Source organism: Macaca nemestrina, chromosome 2, assembly GCF_043159975.1.
Source record: "Macaca nemestrina isolate mMacNem1 chromosome 2, mMacNem.hap1, whole genome shotgun sequence".
Classification (NCBI taxonomy): Eukaryota; Metazoa; Chordata; class Mammalia; order Primates; family Cercopithecidae; genus Macaca; species Macaca nemestrina.
Window position 1 is genome coordinate 21,743,688 of NC_092126.1, and position 14,104 is coordinate 21,757,791.

Consider the following 14,104-nt stretch of genomic DNA (forward strand, 5'->3'; position numbering starts at 1 on the left):
AGCAAAGAAAACCTCATAGTCACTCCTGGCTTGCACAACAGACAGTGGGAAAAATAACATAAAAGTGGCTAAACCCAGGAGTTGGGGATACGTGCAGCGTATCTATAGGAAAATAAAGTGAAACAAGAATCTGGGTTATAATAGAAATATTTTTGATAATGACCTTGATGACAGAAAAATCTTGTAACTAAATGTTAACTGGAAGTTGGCCAAGATGGCTGACTAGAAGCAGCTAGTGTATGTTGCTCTCACAGAAAGAAAAAGAAGGGGCTAGTAAGTATGGCATCTTCAACTGAAACATCAAGGAACACACATTGGGACTAATCAAAGAAACAACTTGACCCATGGAGAATAGCAAGGCAGGATGAAAGCCCACCAGGGAGCAACACAGAGCCAGGGGAAGCTCTCCCAAGCAAGGAAATGTTGAGTGAATGTGCTACCCAGGGAACCCACTTTTCTCCCATGGATCTTTGCAACCCTCAGGTCAGGAGATCACCTCACGAACCCACTCCACCAGAGCCTTCAGTCTGACACAGAGAGCTATGTGGAGTCTCGGCAGAGCAGCTGCTCACGCACACATGGAGACCTGGGAACTTTAGAGAAGTTCTACATTTATAAAACCCCATAGTCTCATCCCAAAAGCTCCTCTAGCTGATAAACAACTACAGCAAAGTTTCAGGATATAAAATCCACATACGAAATTCACTAGCATTCCTACACACCAACAACAGTTGAGCTAAGAGCCAATTCAGAAACACAATCTCATTCACAATTGCCACAGAAAGAATAAAGTACCTAGAAATACAGCTTACCAAGGAGTTGAACAATCTGTACAATAAGAATTATAAAACACTGCTCAAAGAAATCAGAGAAGACACAAATGGAAAAATATCCCATGCTCATGGATAGGAAGACTCAATATCATTAAAATGGCCATACTGCCCAAAGCAATTTATAGACTTAGTGCTATTCCTATCAAACTACCAAAGACATTCTTCGTGGAACTAGAAAAAAAATTTCAAAATTTACATGGAGCTAAAAAAGAGCCTAAACAGCCAAGGCAATCCTAAGTAAAAAGAACAAAGTTGAAAATATCATGTTACCCGACTTCAAACTATATGACAGAGCTAAAGTAACAATTAAAAGAAAAAAAAGTATGGTACTGGTAGAAAAACAGGAACATGGATGAATGGAACAGCATAGCTAGCCCAGAAATAAGGTCCCACACCTATGACCATCTGATCTTTGACAAAGCTGACAAAAATAAGCAATGGGGAAAAGACTCACTATTCAATAAATGGTGCTAGAATAACTGGCTAGCCATAGGCAGGAGATTGAAACTGGACTCCTTCCTTATACCATATGCAAAAATCAACTCAAGATGGATTAAAAACTTACATGTAAAACCCAACACTATACAGATCCTGGAAGACAACCTAGGCAATACCATCCTGGGCATAGGAATGGGCAAAGATTTCAAAAAGACACCAAAAGCAATCAAAACAAAAGCAAAACTTGACAAATGAATCTAATTAAACGTAAGCTTAATTCTGTACAGCAAAAGAAGCTATCAACAGAATAAACAGACAACCTACCGAATGAGAGAAAATATTTGCAAGCTATCTGACAAAGGTCAAATTTCAGCATCTATAAATAACTTAAACACATTTATAAGAGAAAAATAACCCCATTAAAAAGTAGGCACATGATATGAACAGACAGTTTCAAAAGAAGACATACATGTGGCCAACAAGCATATGAAAGAAAAACTCAATATCACTGATCATCAGAGAAACACAAATCAAAACCACAATGAGATATCATCTCACACCAGTCAGAATGACTATTACTAAAAAGTAAAAAAAATAACAGATGTTGGCAAAGTTGCAATGAAAAAGGAATGCTTATATGCTGTTGCTGGGAGTATAAATTAATTCAACCATCGTGGAAGGCAGTATGATGATACCTCAAAGAGTTAAAAGCAGTACTACCATTTGACCCAGTAATTCCATTACTAAGTATATACCCAGAGGAATATAAATCATTCTACCATAAAGACCCATGCATGTAAATGCTCATTGCAGCACTATTTACAATAGCAGAGACATGGAATCAACCGAAATGCCCATCAATGAGACTGCATAAAGAAAATGTGGTACATGTACACCATGGAATACTATGCAGCCATATAAAGAATAAGATTATATCTCTTTTGGGAACTTAGATGGAGCTGGAGGCCATTATCCTAAGCAAACTAAGGCAGGAACAGAAAACCAAACACTGCATATTCTCACTTATAAGTGAGAGCTAAATGATAAGAATTCATGAACAGAAAGGAGGGAATAGACACTGTGGTCTACCAGAGGGTGGAGGGTGGGAAGGAGGGAAAGAATCAGGAAAAATAACTATTGGGAACTAGGCTTAATACCTAAGTGATAAAATAATCTGTGCAGCAAACCCCCGTGACATGAGCTTACTATACAACAAAACTTCACGTGTACCCCTGAACCCAAAATAAAAATTAAAAACAAGTTGGCCGGGCATGGTGGCTCACACCTGTAATCTCAGGCCTTTGGGAGGCTGAGATGGGCAGATGACTTGAGGTCAGGAGTTCAAGACCAGCCTGGCCAAATTGGTGAAACCCCGTCTCTACAAAAATACAAAAATTAGCTAGGCGTTGTGGCAGGCACCTGTAATCCAAGCTACTTGGGAGGCAGAGGCAGTAGAATTGCTTGAACCCGGGAGGTGGAGGTTGCAGTAAGCTGAGATCACGCCATTGCACTCCAGCCTGGGTGACAGAGCAAGATTCTGTTTAAAAAAATAAAAAAATAATTTAAAAAAAAGCAGCCACTTAAAATTATATTGTGAAAGAATAAGTAATGATTTAGAAAGAATTTCGTGACATAGCTTTAGTTTTAAAAATGGAACAGGGCAGATTAAAGGAAAAGGGCAAATAAGCCAGTTAGCAAGAAAGAAACATTTTTAAAATTATGTATACCTTGGAGTTAATTGTCATTATTTCTAGGGAAGGGTTGTTGAAATTATAAGTTATTTTTATTTTCTTCTCGTCTGAAACAGGTAAAAGAACTTTCTCAAATTAAAATGTTTAGGCCTCAAGTTTTACTCAATTTTACTTTCAATTCTTAGTGGATAGTCAGGCTGCTCTCTACAGCCTTCCTAGGTTCCTGGTTCACTCCTACCAGCCACTCCCACAGTCACCAAGAACTGATAATGCCACTCCAACCTCAGTACTATTCATCTCTGATGAAACTGGAAAGCCATGTTAACCCTGTACTTCAACACTGTCCAAGAACTCCCCCAGCTCAACCAACAATCACAGCTCTTTCTGCTCCAAGACAAAGATGCGTGAGTCCGCATTTGGGGCTGGACTAGGCTGGAAAATATTCTAAAGAATGGTCACACTAATATCCTTCACCAACTTGCTCTAATTTTATGTATCAAAATAGTACCCACGCTATTTGATTTTCCTCATTTCAACTGTTTTGTATGAAAATCTTAATACCTATGTATATGGTCCTAACTCTAGGCTGCACATTTCTTTTATAATTCCTGTTGGAGAGAGTGGGGAGGGAAATTTATGCGAATATCTAGTGACCTTCCTTGACTTCCCAGGTTTCCTGATGCCATTCATTGATTATGTTCTCCTTCATTGTTCTCATACTAACTTAAAAATATAGTTTTGGGAAAAGGTTTTGTAGTATTCGTTGCATAGCAGAATTTTTGTTTTAAAAACTGAGTAACACTAAAGACTGTAAGCAAACAACATTTAGAGACCCAGTCATAAGTAATTGCTACACCATGAGTCCAATTATTCTACCATTTAGCAGATTTTAACATTGTTTTCATATAGAAAGAAAAAGAACTCAGCGTATTTCAAGCTCCTCCATTAGTGACATGGTATTTCAAGTGTCTGGCAAAAGGTTCGTGGGCGGTTGTTTCTGTTAGACCATTAATCACTCTGTTCCATTATGGAGAACCTCAGATTTGAAGTTATTAGCTTTTTAACCCTTCTTTGTAATTAGATCAGCACAATTTCTTGTTAAAAGGCAACAAATCAATAAGTCAGCTGAAGGAAATATTCCCCACCTTAGGCAATATATAATTAGCCTATTAGCCTCAAATATCTTTAAAATAAATTGCTTGAAGTTTATTGTCAAATTAAAATTCATCCAATTTGTTATGTATCTATTATAGGTTTGTTTACATCTAATGCTATGGAGTAAGTGTAATTCAGCTATTTGTTTAGCTGTATTTTTTTTTTTCCATTTAAGTCTTTTTCCTGTTAAAACTGAACAATAGTCTACACGCGGAAAAATAAAAATAAAAAACTATTATTATAAAATAGAGAAATAAAAGTCAATCTAGTCATCATCACCAAAGTAATCTAGATCAAAAGCATTGCTTGTAAATATGTCATCTCTTACATTAATCCGTCTTTCTAAAATTTCATCAAGAAGATATTTTTAAAATGCAGGTAATTAAAGGCAAACTATAATTCTGGAAATCATTAAAGAAAGGGATGTGAGGACAGAAGATTCTGATAACTTAAAAAAGGAGACCCGAAAACTAACAAAATTTCAATTGTCCACTAAAATATAAGTTACTTGAGGATTAAACCTTGGCTATTATTTACTACTGTATCCTCAACTCCTTGTAGAGTCACTGGTACATAGGGGAGTTCTTCAATATTTGCTACATAACTGTTTGGAATATCCCTGTGCAAGGAAAACAATGAATATTAAAAGCATAAACGTTTTCAGTGCTGAGAAAGGATTTTCTGCAGCAGAGCAGAAATATTCTGCAAACTGCATCACAACAGGTATGATTTGTTCTATAGAGTTAGAGTCTCTCCCAATTTTATGCTCACCAAGTAACTTTTCAGTTGCTAAGCTCACTTCCAAAGGTGGTACAGAGTAAAAGACATACGAGTGTTCTAGTTATTTAAATTATAGATACACATTTGTCAATTAACACGTTGGCACTGGGTTTCACAATCTCCTATTAGTTTGGCTATATTGATAGCGTTCCCCAGAGCCTGACAAGTCCTCGTGAACGTACAGCATTGAAGTTCGAAGGTAAAAGCAAAACCCCATCAGGTCCCACAAAGAAACAGATACTCTGTTAGAACCTTATCCAAAATATCTAGTCAAATATTTTCCCATTTCAAAACAATGATAAATTCCAGACATAAGGGGATGGGACCAACAGCCAACACAAAGAAGCAAGTTATACAATCCTCACAGCATACCCCAGCTGAAAAAAACCGTAACTTGGTGCTAGGGAAACCTGGATTTCAGACAAACCCTGACTCTATGGTGTTAACATATTGCTAAACCTCTTGTTTGCTAAGTATTTTTTTAATCAGTAAAATAAATACTTTAATATAAATTTGCTATCTCTGTCTATTTTGCAGAGACGGGGTTGGAGAATAAAAAAAAATTCAGCATTATGTAGTACAAGGTGACAGTAAAAATCAAGAAAAAGAAGGTGTTTGTTTTTTGTTTTTTGTTTTTCCTTGCAGGATTTTTTGTTAACCAAAACTCAATATCACAAAATAGAGCCCTTTGTCCTCTTTCCGATTTCTAAACTTCTGGCTTATCTTCCCAACTAATCTATTTTGTTCAATAGTGTGTGTCATTATTCTTAAATCTTTTAGGCAAAAATTATTGAAGGTGTTTCCCATTCTTCCTTCCGCTTTATATACCAAATCAATTTATTATGAAGTCCTATCAATTATTCAATATAATTCATTTATATTACTCCTTGCCTATTTCCTCTGAGGTATTTCAATCTAAGACCTTACTAAGATATGACTGAGCAGACAAGAGCAACCCAATAATAAATCTTACAGGTTATTGGTTTTATTCATTAGGTAAATTGTAAGTGCTCCAATTTGTTATGTTGCGTTTTTTTCTTGTTTTCTCCATTAGAACATTTGTTTCTTTGGGATAGGGTCCTGGTAATCATGAAATCAGAAGAACCCTTAGGGTTAGATCAAAGAGAATGTGATTACAGTTAGATAACTTTTTGGACTTTCAACAGAGTCTACCTTTCTAAGTCAAAAGTCTGACATCTGCCAAATATAGTTTCTTTCTTTTTTCAAACACTATATTAACTACAGATTGCTTCAAAAGCCTGGAGCTGAAGGATCTACTTCCAGGATAACTCATTTACAGGACTCTTGGCAGGAAGCCTCAGTTCTTTCCAAGATCTGCCAAGCCTCTACCTGGGCTGACTCAGCATCCTAACAACATGGTGCATAGCTTCCCCGATGGCAGTCAATCTAAGAGGAAGCAAGGCAAAAGCCAGACTGTCTCATATGACCTGTCTTTGGAAATTACACACCATCGTTTCTTCATCATTCCATTGGTTTCATAGGTCAAACCAATTTAATGTGGAAGATTACATAACAGCATGACTACCAGACGGCAAGGATTATTGAGGGCCATCTTTAAGGATGGGTTCCACAACACCAAAAGCTAACTTTCTAGTCTGTGCGTGTGTGTCTGTGTGTGTGTGTGTGTGTGTTGTGGTCATTCAACACCTTTTGTGGGTCACTTTATGCTAACATTTCCAAGATTACAAATGCATCCTTGATTAGATTAATAACTTCTATTGGAATTTAGGAAGACATTAACCTAAAGCTTTGTACATAGAAACACAGAAATAAAAATGGAACAATTTTTTTTGTATTTAGTCATTCTAAAAAATCAATTTAAATATATGGCCACAACAAATTTTCTCCCTGATCCCACATATTTATATTTATATGCCCTCTCATTTTGTTTTTTAATTTATATGAAGGGAAAATGCTATAGTGTCTTATAATCATGATTTCTGGTTTTAGCTTGCCATTTGCATTTGAGAACTCAGGTGAATTTCAGATTTCACTTCAGCTGTAATGACCTCATCTTTGCTACTCAGAGTGTGGTCTAAGGACCAGCAATAGCAACATCACCTGGGAATTTGTTAAAATTGCAAATGAATGAGCCTCACTTCAGACCCACTGAATCAGAATCTATGTTTTTAACAACATACCAGGTCATTTATTTAGGGAGTGCTTCTCTAGTTTCTATTTCACAGACTGTGAAAGCTGTTGTGTCAGATTTTTCACCTCACTAAAGAAACACATCTATTGGAATTCTCTACACAGCGGATGTCTCAAAACACTGTTGATTAAATGACCTAATCATGACCTCCTCTGCTGGATACCCTCAGTCTTTGCTTTTCAGGGAAAAACACAGTTACTCATTTCCAGTTACCTCTGTAACATGTAAATGTGCACATAAACAGAGCAGAATATGGGAAACTTTTTTTTTTTTCATTTTTGTTAGCTCCTTTAATGTACTAATGCACTAACTAAAGAGGCATTAGGCTCATAATTAACATTATGGTGAAAACCTTGATACTTTTGAAAAGATAAAATTGCAACTTTTATGTGATAAGATAGGTTTCCCAGCTCCCATGATGAACATGGGCAAATCATCACTCCAATTTTCTGAGTCCCAGTTGTTTCATGAATAAAATGTGGGTCATAAGAGTAACTCAAAGTTATTCTTTTTACATTTCTCGCACATTTACTGTCAGTAAACTTTACAGATTTTAAATGTACAGCATAATATATTTAAGCAAGTATGTACATCTGTGTAAGTAGCACACCAATTAACATATGGAATATGTCCATCACCCACAAAGTTCCTTGGTCCACTTCCCGTCAATCCTACCTCCTGGAATGGTTGGGGAGAGGAGTTTTTCAGATAATACTTGTGACACTAAACATGGAAAGGGCCTTCATTTTAGAAATGAAAGAGCTAAAATTTACCTAAGCTCTCACAGCTGGTGAATAGCAGAGCTGAAAGTTGACTCTAGGGTTTTAAGTCTCTTATAGTTCTTTTTACTGCAAGTTGAGAAACAATGTACAAAAGTACAAACGTGTGACTTTCATCACCATAAATTATTTTTGCCGATAGTTAAAATTCACATAAATGAAATCATTCCACTCATGCCCTTTGGCTTTGGCTCCATTTTCTCAACATAATAGTTCTGAGATTCATGCATGTTTTTGCACATGTGAAAATTCTCACAGGGTTAAGACAAATGAGGTAAATGTGTAAGCAGATATTCCACAAATACTTTTCAATATGAATAAATCAAATAAGGGCATTTGGAGGCCCTGAAATTGCCTTCTCTCCTTTTCCCAAATACTGTAGAGTTAGAAGTTTAAATGTCATCTCCCATTGGATGACCTAACTCTAATATTGCTGCCTTTACTCAGATTTCAAATGTGCTACTAAGATTACTACAGCAACTAATATGAACTAAGCTCTCCCCCAGTCACAGCATTTTAACTGATAATGTGACAGGTTTTTTCCTTTAACCTGGGGAAAATCCCCAGCATTGACGATGATCAAATCTGATAGAAATTTTCCTAGAAAGCAATAAGCACCTGAAAAAGATCTCCTCTGTCCATCCACTGTCACTATGGCAACATGTAATTATAACTGCCCTACATGAGAAAGCCTCTCTCTGCCCCACAATACAGTTACACTGTTTCAATAGAATTGCTTAGCATAGACAGAATGATGATTCAGCCACAATAATGATGAAAATTTATTATCTAAGTCTTACCAACCCTTCAACATGAAGATAAGGTTGTGACTATGGAATCACCAAGTAGGGATTCAGGCAGGAAGCAAAAATAAATGTCCTGGTTAAGACTTCATGGCCAATATGAAGCAGATAATTGAAGCAATTATTAGGCAAACACAAGCCAACAATCATGCTAGAATCATAACATTGTTCAGCACTAATGGTGCTCTCATGTAAGATCACTATAATTATGTGTCACTACAGCAATAATGCTTGAACACTCTTTTTCTGTAAATTTTAATGTCAGATTTTAACTTATTAAAAACCTACTTTCTGTTACTTTTAAATATTGACTAGCCACTTCAAATTCAGTTTTAGAAGTAGTTTTAGGTATACAAAGGCATAACTGTAATATCTTTCACGATACTAGATAAATAGATACTAAAGGATAGATAGATAGATAAATAGATACTAAAATATCTATTGGCTATGTCTCACTGTTAAAATGGTAGATGGCTAATTTGGAACTGTTGTTACTAAGGTATTATAATTTATGAGATAGGACTATTACAGAAACAACTTATAAAACTCATTTCAAACACGTGAGCTACGAAAAGTTTGGAGAGAGGTACTGCTGGCTCTTGATGGCACGTTTTGATCAGTGCCTCAATATGTCATTACAAATTTGTCTCTTTCCTCTGTGATGACTTTATTTTGGGGTAGAGTCTCTTCAAGCAGCAAAGATTCCAACAGCAACAGCAACCCCAGCTTGCTTTCCTTTCACTTTTCAACTCCAGTGGAACATGAAACTTGTTTCCTAATGTTCCAACAAGAGTCTCACAATGATCCGAGTGGCTCCACTAAGTCACACATTCACCCAGAAGGAAAAGAAGGAGTCTGTTGCAATTTATGTCCACCTGAAGTGCACTCAATGTGAATCTCAACTTTACAAATTAATCTCAAAGAGGACTGAAACTTAGGGTCATTGTGTTAAATTGAGTATTATTAATAAAAACATAATAATAACCTAGCAAGCATTTATTAGATGCCTGAAGCCCTGTGTCTTATGTTGCCAGCAAACAAATGGTAAAAAGAAATAAATGATAATTTGTGGCTCTTTTAATCCTAGAATTTATGACTTAGAGAGGTGGCAGGACTTAAGTAAGCAATTGCAACACTGCAGAACTCAGACTAAAATATGTATGACAATCTATTAATGTGATTAATCAGTTTTGGTAGAGTATGCTTACCATATGGCCTAGTAGTTCCACTCCCAGGTATTTAACTCAAGAGAAATGAAAGCATATTGTATTAGTCTGTTCTCAGGTTACTAATAAAGACATACCCAAGATTGGGTAATTTATACAAGAAAGAGGTTTAATTGATCCACTGTTCCACATGGCTGGGGAGGCCTCACAATCATGGCAGAAGTGAAAGAGGAGTAAAGTCACATCTTACATGGCTGTAGGCAAGAGAGCTTGTTCAGAGGAACTCCCATTTATAAAACCATCAGATCTTGTGAGACTTATTCACTAACATGAGAACAGTATGGGAAAAACACACCCCTATGATTCAATTATCTTCCACTTTAAGAGGATGTGGTGGGAGGATAGCTTGAGGCTAGGAGTTCAAAACCAGAAATGTAGCAAGACCCCATCTGTAAAAATATTTATGTGTACATTCACAGAAACCCTTGAACAAGTGCCCAATAAGGTTTATGTAAGGTTTATTTAATGGGATTGTGACAAGCATTGTTTGCAACAGGAAAATATGGGTGCAACTTATGTGACATCCAAAAGATGTATAATTAAAACAAAATATGACATTTCCTTACTCTGGAATTCTAAGAGTCTGCTGAAAAGACTGGCATAGTTCTCTATAAATTCACATAGGAAGACTTCCAAGACAGGATTTTCCATTCAAGTGATCAAAGTTGAAGAACAATATATAATATATGGCACCAATTAAAAAAACCAAAAACTGTATATTTTTATAGGTACAATTATGTACACCATGAACATGTATTGTGCAAAGACATGGGCAAATGACCAGAAGAATATGTACAAAAGCTTTGCCGTTACCTCTGGAAAAGAAACTGGACCAGCAGATGATGGTAAAGAGGAATTTTGGTTGTGTGTGTCTCGTCTGAGTTTCGTTAGCAAAAATAAATAAATAAATGTGAGGGGAAAATATTTATATAAGCCTAATGTGTTACTTTGTATTTTTCACTAAAGCTTCTATGGAAAACATTTTTCCATGCAACTGACCTTTATACTCAAAGCAAAGAATACTGACTACAGAATTATCATATTATGAGATATTGCCTGGGTTTTCTAAATGGAAAGATGCTTTAAAATCTTTACACATAGAAATAAAAAATTTTGAAAAATGTTTCACTATAAAGCCTTTGACATTTGCTGAGTGTCTTACATTCAGTTATTGGTTATTTCCTTTCCAAAAAGACTATTAAAACACTTTGAATAATGTGCAAGACTAACTTTTCTCAGAAATTTTAACATTTCCCAGAAAACATAACATTGGCATAAGTTACCACCCTGAAATATCTTGTTAAGTATGCTTCTACTCATAGCTCCCATTAGTATATACAGACACTTCTACCTATATCTGGATCCACATGATCTACCTTTTCTCCTGTAATTGGATTGTACCTTCTATGCTCCTAGCTAAGGCTCCCTGAACCTTACATTCCAGTCCCACTCATCTACTCAAGATAACTACTTCAAGCAATTCTACCTTCTTCCCTCCATGATCAGTTTTTCCTTCTCTACTTGATCATTATTCTATTCACATCATACAAAAAATACATAGTAATCTGTCTTTCCTCTTATTCCTTCAGCAATCCCCCATTTCTCTCCTTTCCTTTAGAGCGAAACTCCTTAAAAGAGTTGCCTCTAATTTTTCTCCTCCTGTCCTTTCTTGAACCCTCTCCAAAAATACCTTTACCCTGTAGAGACCAAGAGAAAACTTTCCTTCATCCTCTGAAGGTTGTTGAAAATCAACTGACAAAAGATAGATTAATAGGGGAAAATGCATACAAAATTTATTAACACACACGTGTGTGCAGAAGTCATACAAAATATGAAAACCCAAAGCGAGGGCCAGATGCTTGACACTTTTATACCATCTCAAGGTTACAGAAATAATAGGATCTTGGAGTGTGGAAAGACAAGACAGGTTATCTAGGGAAAAAGAAAGGCATGGATCGAAAGTGGTCTTGTTATGTAGATGAAACCTCACAGGTAGCAGTATTCAGAAAAAAGTAGATGGTAGCTCCCGGTTGAGTAAATTTTTCTTAGATCAGGACAAGGGAAAGGAGGCTCAAAGAAAGTTTGGCTGATAATTTCACCAATGTAGATTTTCTTTACAGATGTAAATCTCCTCCATGAAAGACAGCTGCTGTATAGGGCTATTCCTGGTCTGCACACTCTGAATATCCCTCTTGAAATATGGCAAACTTGTGTATTTTGGGGTGAAATATTTTTGGTTTCCTTTAACCCTCTACATTCCACCAAAACTCAGTCTGTCAATGTTGCCAGAGGCCTTCTACATTGCTAAATCCAATGATCATTTTTTAGTCCTCAGTTACTTGAGTTAATAGTCTTAGGGATAGGTGATCATTTTCTCCTCCATGTGAAGGAAATAAAAATATTTCACTTCAAAATATACTTCTTTGATATATTTTGAGATGGCCATTCAGATAGCCTGCAAAGAGAATTCATCCTGCAAACTGTCTTTTTGTGGGAGAGATTTGCATCTGTAGATAATAAATGCATTGATGCAGCCAACCTTCCTTTTCTTTTTCTTCTTCTTCTTTTTCAGAGTCTCTCTCTGTCACTCAGGCCGGAGTGCAGTGGCACGATCATGGCCCACTGCAGCCCCCACCTCCTGGGCTTAAACAATCCTCCCACCTCGGCCTCCCAAGTAGTTGAGACTACAGGCATGTGCCACCATACCCAGCTAATTTTTTGTTTGCTTGTTTTTTGTAGAGACAGGGTCTCACCATGTGGCCCAGTGTGGTCTCAAAGTCCTGGCCTCAAATGATCCTCTCAGCTTCAGCCTCCCAAAGTGCTGGGATTACAGGTGTGAGCCACCACAACTAGCCTCAGCCAGGCTTTCTCTGAGGGCCTTCCCTTGTCCTATCTATCTAGGAAAGATTAACTGAGACTCTGACACCTTCAAAGGTTTGAAAGAAACATTCGGCCGGGTGCTGTAGCTCAAGCCTGTACTCCCAGCACTTTGGGAGGCCAAGACAGGCAGATCACGAGGTTAGGAGATCGAGACCATCCTGGCTAACACGGTGAAACCCCATCTCTACTAAAAAATACAAAAAAAAAAAAAACTAGCCAGGCGAGGTGGCGGGCGCCTGTAGTCCTAGCTACTCAGGAGGCTGAGGCAGGAGAATGGTGTAAACCCAGGAGGTGGAGCTTGCAGTGAGCTGGTGAGCTGAGATCCGGCCACTGCACCCCAGCCTGGGCGACAGAGTGAGACTCCGTCTCAAAAAAAAAAAAAAAAAAAAGAAAGAAAGAACGAAAGAAACATTCACCATCTATTCTCTCTGAGAGCTGCTACCTTTGAGGTTTCATCTACTTAGCAAGATCACCTTTGTTATCCAGGTCCCCTCTTCTCCCTCTTCCATAACCTGTTTGGTGAGGATTCAAGTCCTGCTTCTTTCTGTCACTCAAAATGGTATATAACCTTCTGAATCCCATGGAAAGGGTGGAACAATTATTTTGTAATTCTCTTCTGTGCACATTAATACATTTGTATGACATTTGTCCTATTAATCTGCCTTCTGTCAGTTGATTTTTCAGCAAGCCTTCCCAAGGCAAAAGGGAAGCTTTCCTTTCACCCCTACACATGAAACTCTTGTAACACAACTTGCAGGATACCACTAGCTCATAAATCCCCTCCTATTTCTATTGCTACTCCCGTTTGATCTCCTTCCCTGTTTTCTCCAGCTCAGGTGTATTCTCTGAGCTTCAGAAGTATATATCCAATTACCTACTTGACATACATGTACATTTGGATGTCTAACAAACATTTCAAATCCAAAATGTATAGAATTCAGCTCTTTATTTCCCTTTATTCTTCCCTCCTGTAAACCACAACTATCTGAGACAGCCTCAATTAATTTAGAAGTTTATGTTGTCAAGGTTAAGGACATGCCCATAATACAGCCTCAGAAAGTCCTGAGGATATGTGTCCAAGGTGGTTGGATTACAACTTGATTACATACATTTTAAGAGGATGTGAGTTACAAGTAGACATCATTCAGTACATGAAAGGTATAGGCTGACTGAATCCAGAAAGGCAGGACAACTTGAAGCCAGGGCTTCCAAGTCCTGGGTGAATTCAGAGATTTTCTGATTGCCAGTTGGTTGAAAGAGTTAGTTCATTGTCTAAAGATTTGGAATCAATAGAAAGGAATTTCTGGGTTAAGATAAAGGGTTGTGAAGACCAAGGTTCTTATTTT